Raw genomic sequence first — 5,447 nt, 5'->3', positions numbered from 1 at the left:
TTCTTTCCCCTCTCAAGTATCCTCCTACCGCTGCTGGACGCGTAAGTTACATCTCCATTTACCCCCCCCCCCCCCACGCCCCCCCTCAAAAAAAAAAAAATGCATATTTGAATGTTTTACATAATTATCCATCATCGTGATGAAACAAGCTCACGATGCAATCCAAATGTGGAACGATTCAAATGGAAAATAATAATTATGACTCGTGCTGTGACACATTTAAGCGTTCGACGAAAACCGAGCATACGAGTGTTCCAGAAGAATAGCTCTCTAAAATTGGACTGGTGAAAAAATCCCCAGCGCCGAGTACCACCTAAAAAAATACTCAACTCTCCAAGTACCACTGTCATGACCAACATTAAAATACAGTACCATAGTAGGCCTACGTGTTCACAAGAAACAGAGACAGATTTTGTAAAAAGTATATTTCAGATTATTATAAGCACAGTTTGAACATCAACATTGTGCTTAACGCTATCATGTACAACAGCAAAAAAAGTCATTTTCACCTGAGCCAATGCTAGAGGAGATGACACAATGCTGATTGAGACATTCAGCTCCTCCGACATCTCGCTGTAATTCAGTATCTTATTTTTCATACTGAGTGAATGGCCTTATTCATTTCCCACGCCGGCACGGTCGGGGGCGCACGGCAAACGACAGCAAGGGCAATGTGGCATGTCGAAATGTCGTCGACTCGCATCAGGGGCATAACATGCATTGCCTGCGTCATATTGAAGCGACAGCGCTGTTCTTTTTGCTGTAACGCTTAGGGGGGAGAGTAAAAGTTACGTACGACAGCTTTAAATTGCGGAAAAAAAAAAAAAAAAACTACTAAAATAACAATCTGATTCAAATGTATTGCACGTAAGTTACCTCAAAGATTTTGCCCTCAATAAAAGCTGAAAACAGACTCATTTGTAAAGATGAAACGCAAAAGGTATCGTACTCAAAAAGTGAAATATAACTGAATTGTCTTGGAAGTGATTATTTGGAGTACCACCAGAGGGAGCCTGCCTACCACTAGAGGTGCTGGTGGCACACTGAAAATCACTGGCGTAGAGGTTGCATCTTCCCCAAGTACTCCACCTTCTTCCCTTATTTCAAAACATGCACGTTTGATTCATTGGATACTCGTCTAAATTGCACGGGGAGAACATGCAAACTCCACACAGGCGAGACCGGATTAGAATTCCTCTGAACTGTGAGGCGGTCGGGCTAACCATTTGTCACCGTGCCGTCAGAAAATAATACAATATATGATCATAATAACGACGATAATACTTTCTTTACCCGTATGGCAGCGGCAGCAGCAGCTCATCTCTAAGGACTTGGGCTTTGGAGCTGGTGGGGGATGGGTTCAAGCCCTAGCGTCCATGAAAATGTTCACCTGGCAAGTAAGCAACTAGTTGTTGGAGAGATGCGAGTCTGCTTGCTGCTTACTGTCAAGGTTCCCTTGAGCAAGGCGTCATCCCCACGACCCGCTCTCAAGTGGTGCAGTGCTGTTTGCGTGCCTTCTTCTACCTTGTTCCAGTTTCCTGGGCAATCATCGGTGGGGTTGTCCTCCTGCGTTGCACCCGTTGTCTTTGACAATTGCCGGGGTATTTTGGCGCAGCAGAAGTGGAACGACAGTGCCTTATTATTGAATTTCATCGCTTGCTTCCATGGCCTTGTGCTTCCTGTCGCCGGCTTTATTTAGTTCTTGTTTAAAAATGTATTTTTAGTTGTATTTGTTGTTCTAACCGTGTGTTTCGTTTGGATGCAATTCGTAAGTACGTCTTTGTTTTCTGTTAGTTCATCTGATCTTGTGTAGGTTCAATTCTTTTGTTTGTTGTGGCTCGATGCATTTTGTATTCGTTCTTACTCTCACGTCCACCTTTTGCCGTCGTCTCCTTCCGTCGTATTCTGGCCGTGGTAATTCACGCGTTTCACGCTCTTTTGGTTCACTAACTGCTGTTTTGCTTTCTGCTTTGGAGTCCAAATGTGTGGTATCTGGTCATATTCTACTCAACACTTTCACTCTGAATCCCTCCTTGCGTGCGTGTGTGTGACGTGGTTCTCTGTGTGGTGTGGAACACAAAATTTACAGCAAAGTGTAAGTTCAATATTCCCTTGAGGGATTATAATGAGGATCATAAATAAATGACCATGTGACTTTCAAAAGACATCGAGCCATGACAAATGTCTTCAATGAGTTCCTTTTTTTTGTAACATGGTGAGCCTAACAAAAGATGATCTTTTTTTTTTTTTTTTGGTATTTACATTAAAATCAGGCCAACAAAAAGCTCCCATTAGTGTTGGAAAGATTATGTCAAAACGCCCTCTGAAGACACCCCTGCTGAAAAGCAAACATGCATGATATCCTTTACCCCCCTTGCTTAATGTGAGCTGTTAAACGTTGGGCTTTCATCACAGTAAAAGCATCAGTTCTCCCATATATCCATGTTAGGGAGAGATCAAAGTCAGTTCAAGGAAGCGGCGTCAAGTCTTAGTGCTGAGGTAATGAGAGTTTGTCATCCATTCTCTCTTTTTCTTCTTCCTTGGGCCAGCAGTATCTCAGTAACGGTACGAATCGCTCTGAGCCTTTGGCTGTGTGGGGGGTTTCTTTCCCTGACCCTAGGTAGAAAAACAAATACACATTCATGCCAAAATGCTCAATGCGGCATGCACATTACATGTTAATAAACACATTAGACACAGACTAGGGAATTACCTTAGCTCACTTGCGTACACAAAATGAGTGGGACAAGAATTAGGGTTGTTTCTGACCAGGATTTGGCCGTACCCCGGCCCCTCTAAGAGCGCGGCGACTGGGTCGCTGTCACTTTAACAACATGAAGTTACTACCCAAATGGGATGTCAGGGGTTAGCAGGGTTTCTAAAGAGAACTATGTGAATATATTTCCTCCTATGGGCTTGCCCCCATCATGACCTCCCCCGGGAACAAGAAGTAACCATAGTGATTGGCATTTTTACAGTCAAATTAAAACATCTTGGAACCGGCTGAAAGCAGGAGGAGAAAGCAGCCTCTCCAAAATTAGTGAGCCATCATCATGACAGAAAGTAGCAGGGACATGGTGTCATCCAGGGACTGTATCGATTAACCCATAAATAGTACACGGCCTCTGCACAGCATCTCTCCCGGCGTACACTATAAATGGAAGTTATCACAATGGCATCAGTCTTGCTTTCCCGTCTGCATGAAATATAACATCACATAAGACATAAAGATGAAAAGATTGAGTTAGTGAATGCTGCACACACTGAAGCATTCGTACTTAAGTTACTCCACAACAAAAATGCTTCACGCTGAGCATTTTAGCGGTGCAAAATAACGTAATCATTTCTCAGTTGAAACTCAGCCGTCATAACACTTAGTACGCGTCCAATTAGATTATTCTGATGTAATTCCCGCGCTGTTTGCGTGATACACGGGGCGTTATCATGATATATTGTGTATTAAACAGCCAATTTCTCTGCATTCAGACCCTTTTTGAGGCATTCTAATGATATCTGTCCAAATAGAAGAACATGTGATGGTGAATTAAAGAAAATGGAATGGCACAACTGACAAAACAATATTGACAATCCCTACATTAAATGACATTTTCATATTTGTTATAGTGTATGTATAGCATTTCCTTAATATTTGACAATGAATTCAGCATAATTCATAGCTGAGTGGTGAATTTACCTTCATACCTCAGACTCTGTTCAGTCAAAGCGATAGCTTTGATTGCCAAGTCTCCCGCTCAAAACATTCCATTCATTATCCCAGGTGATGGGCCATTCTTTATTTAAAAAATGAAAACAATAGGCACCATTCTTGATGGTGGGGTGACTCTTGATAGACAAAATCAAGTGACAGTCAAGTATTCATTGCATTCTATGTTTCGTTTTCAAGCTCTCTGCAGGAAGCAGGACTCATGGCATCTCTCTGTACGTTCCGCTATTCTCAGTGCTCTTCAGCTTTCGGTCTGATTTCCCTTATGGCTGGACTAATACTGCCGGTCAAAAAATGGAATGCCTGTATCTGAGTTTTCTTAATCGATTTGCATGTGGCAGAACACATGAAACATCCCATTTGCGCACACGCGCAAATTGGAAGTAAGTAACTCCACAAACACAATCATCTGGCAGTACCAACACTGGCGTGAACCCTAATACATGAATAATACAAATATTAAACATTGCTTATGGTATATTTGACCTGTCATGACATGTCCCCGTATTGATTTGAATCCGGATAGCATCCACATTGTTCCACCGGCCGCCGTTGGCAATCATTTTGCTTGTTTAATGGTTGACACGCCATTAATGTGTACTGTAATTTGGCTCCTTCTGCCTGGAACCTGTTGGTGTAATTGTAACCACCAATGTGTAAGGTGCGCAGTTCTTATATAATTGGGTGGAGCGACACATGCCGAATGCCCAAATGCATCACTGAGCACCGTTTTAGCCACCCAAAAAAAAAATCTGGTAAATTGAAATGATGAAAAACAGTTTAACACTCCACAACTGAGTACTACAAAGTTCTCAGTCTTTGCACATTTTCAGCAATTATCAGTAAACCTGAATAATGTATTAGGAAATAAATCTTTTGCAGGGTCTTTAAAGACAGAAACACAGACAGATCTATCGCCGACAGGGCACGTCCAAGTAGGAAACAAAAGAAGTGTCCTGAGATTATAGCCAATGCGTGCATGACGCAATATGAAGTGATGACATGTTCCCGAGCCCTACTGCCTGTTTGCTTTTGGGGTATTTTAGATTTACAGCGGGCGTTTTAATGTGTTTTTTCCCCTCTTCATTCTCTTGTGAAACAGTCAAATTGTGACATTTGAGAGCTAAAAAGCGTAATACCGCTTCAATCCAGCCTTAAAGGACCTCTTTAGGGGAAGGCAACCCAGCATTCAGGTATCTAAACACAGAATTGACCATAGTGACATGTTGGGAATGTACAGTATCTTGAACATTTAACTCAAGTATGCATTAAAAAAAAGCTGCAAATTTGATGTCGTTTTCATCTCACTTATTTCTGGACACATTTGTTTATCTGCATTTTAGCCTTGTTGGCGTGTTAGGTTGTTATCCGTGTATTCATGGGGGTATGTTGATGTGTGTGTGTGTGGGTATGTAATGCAAGGCCCGTTGAGAAGAGTGATTGCTTCTCTCCTGCCTAGTAGGTGCAATGGGGACTGGGGCTGTGTCTTTGGGCAGCTGTATGGATGGCTTGAGGAGGTCTCCATCATTCATAAAGCGCACTCCTACATGTAGAATTGATCTTGTAAAGAAGCAGGGTGGCAGTAGCACTTCATCAGTCTTTCCCAACCACAAATCACTCTGAGGTGTGTGTGTGTGTGTGTGTGTGTGTCCTCACCCCCCTCAAGGGGAAGAGTTGACACCATTGTCAGCGCAGCGGTCCCCTCAGACAACACAAGGGGCAG

Source organism: Phycodurus eques, chromosome 5, assembly GCF_024500275.1.
Source record: "Phycodurus eques isolate BA_2022a chromosome 5, UOR_Pequ_1.1, whole genome shotgun sequence".
Classification (NCBI taxonomy): domain Eukaryota; kingdom Metazoa; phylum Chordata; class Actinopteri; order Syngnathiformes; family Syngnathidae; genus Phycodurus; species Phycodurus eques.
The sequence above is the reverse complement of the archived record's forward strand: the minus strand, read 5'-3'. Positions refer to the sequence as shown.